General features: G+C 45.2%; 1 pseudogene; it reads right to left on the bottom strand.

The window, feature by feature from the left end:
* Nucleotides 1–2,012: 2,012 nt before the first annotated feature.
* Nucleotides 2,013–2,339, bottom strand: LOC116473314 (cytochrome b-c1 complex subunit 7-like; annotated as a pseudogene).
* Between the last annotated feature and the right edge of the window lie 249 nt (nt 2,340–2,588).

The raw sequence follows: 2,588 nt of genomic DNA, 5'->3' as shown, positions 1-2,588 counted from the left end.
GACCACACTGGGTGAGCAGCAGAATTAAAAGCCCAGCCTGAACCAGGGGTGGTGACTCATGCCTGCAATCCCAGCACTTTGGGAGGCTGAGGCAAGTGGATCCTTTGAGTCCAGAAGTTCAAGACCAGCCTGGGCAACATGACGAAACTCTGTCTCTACTAAAAATACAAAAATTAGCTGGGCGTTGTGGCAGGTGCCTGTAATCCTAGCTACTCGGGAGGCTGAGGCAGGAGAATCGCTTGAACCTGGGAGGTGGAGGTTGCAGTGAACCTAGATTTCGGCACTGATCTCCAGTCTGGGTGACAGAGCCAGATTCCATCTCAAAAAAAAAAAAAAAAAAAAGTCCAGCCTGAGCCTGCAGGATAACATACTTTTCTTTCTTGCCTACAGAATTTGTATTACATATGATTATTATATTTTTCTCATACAAAGACATTGTTCATAATAAACTGTACCAAATTTTAAAGAGAAATATTCTACATGAGATCATCAAGATCCTGACTATAATCTCTGAATAAGAAACCAGAAAACACCAGCGGCAGTAGCTGACACCTGTAATCCCAGCACTTTGTGGGGCCAAGGTGGGCAGATCACCTGAGGTTAAGAGTTCGAGACCAGCCTGACCAACATGAAGAAACCCTGTCTCTACTAAAAATACAAAATTAGCTGGGCATGGTGGTGCATGCTGGTAATCCCAGCTACTTGGGAAGCTGAGACAGGAGAACCACTTGAACCGGGGAGGCAGAGGTTGCAGTGAGCCGAGATTGTGCCATTGCACTCCAGCCTGGGCAACAAGAGCGAAACTCTGTCTCAAAAAAAAAAAAAAAAAAAAAAAAAAGAAAGCAGAAAATCTTTGTCATTTTAAAATGGTTTCTGGGTGGTAGTCGCAGATTGCAAAAATATTACAGTTTTACAAGCTGCATGTTATAGCTCCAGAGAGAATTCATCTTTTGTTTGGGGAAGCAATTCAACAGGTCTTTGGGTGATGTAAAGACAGTACTCACAGACTAGTGTGTGGAAGTAAGAAGGGGCCAAACCTCTCTGTATATTAAAGATTTTGTTCCTTGGGTACAGAGACAATCAAGTGATTACCTGATTTTCTGCTTGTGGGGAATCCAAAGACATGAAATTGGGATTATTATTATTATTATTTTTTTGAGACGGAGTCTCGCTCTGTCGCCCAGGCTGGAGTGCAGTGGTGCAATCTCGGCTCACTGCAAGCTCCGCCTCATGGGTTCACGCCATTCTCCTGCCTCAGCCTCCCGAGTACCTGGGACTACAGGCGCCCGCCACCACGTCCGGTTAATTTTTTTTTGTATTTTTAGTAGAGACGGGGTTTCACCGTGTTAGCCAGGATGGTCTTGATCTCCTGACCTCGTGATCCGCCCGCCTCGGCCTCCCAAAGTGCTGGGATTACAGGCGTGAGCCACCGCGCCCGGCCGTAATTGGAATTATTTTATCTGGATAATAAAATACAGTGATCTCAGGAGGCCAAAAATAAAAACAAACATCAACCAACTTGGTAAAGTTGGGGTACATATTGGATTCATTTGAGACAGTTTTTTGTTGTTGTTGTTGTTTTTACTATAGGCATTTATTTAAAGGAAAACGTGCAGACTAAATACTTTTCTTTTTCTCTTTTTTTTTTTTTCTGAGACGGAGTCTCTCTCTGTCACCCAGGCTGGAGTGCAGTGGTGCGATCTCGGCTCACTGCAAGCTCCTCCTCCCGGGTTCACGCCATTCTCCTGTCTCAGCCTCTCTGAGTAGCTGGGACTATAGGCGCCCGCCACCACGCCCGGCTAATTTTTTGTATTTTTAGTAGAGACGGGGTTTCACCGTGGTCTCGATCTCCTGACCTCGTGATCCGCCCGCCTCGGCCTCCCAAAGTGCTGGGATTACATGTGTGAGCCACTGCGCCCGGCCTAAATAATTATTAAGTTGTTTTGGCTTTAACCAACATCTTCATAAAAATACTTTGAGGACAGCTGCATCCATAGGTTTCAACTGCATGATTACTTCTTTGCCCATTCTTTTCTCTCTTTTCTCTCCCGAGTAACCGCTTTCAGATATGGTTCAAGGTAGAATTTATCCTGTCATATTTGGTCCACTGTTCTTTAGGCGAGATCTGCTGCCTCATAATCAGGTCCAGTGCAGTCGATGTGAAACATCCTGTTATTATAAAGGTTCACAGGAGGGCTTCTTATGGCTTCTCTTGCTTCTTCATCCTTATATATGGTATCATCTGGCATTAACCCCAGTTTATGGAATCCTGCAGCATTATAATACACTTTCAAAAACCATCCAGCCACTGATGCTGCAACAGCCGGCCTGCCAGCCATTTTGAGGCTGAGATAGTTTGGAACCCTGGTGCAGGATCTACATGCACCTTAGACTGGTACTTCCCCAAGGATTGAGTCAAGAGCAGCTACCAAATGGATTTTCAGAGTTCAGACTGTTCAATTAATCTCATCCACACACTCCCCTCTTCCCTCAGTTCTCTGTTCTCTTGCAGCCTCTGCCTTCAAAATCTGTCCATTGAGTGGCCCTATGGCCACTGTTCCTTGGGAAATTGTAATCCCAACTAACGG

The sequence above is a fragment of the Hylobates moloch genome, unplaced genomic scaffold (genome assembly GCF_009828535.3).
Source record: "Hylobates moloch isolate HMO894 unplaced genomic scaffold, HMol_V3 SCAFFOLD_8, whole genome shotgun sequence".
Lineage (NCBI taxonomy): Eukaryota > Metazoa > Chordata > Mammalia > Primates > Hylobatidae > Hylobates > Hylobates moloch.
This window is presented reverse-complemented; position numbering and strand designations above follow the sequence as displayed.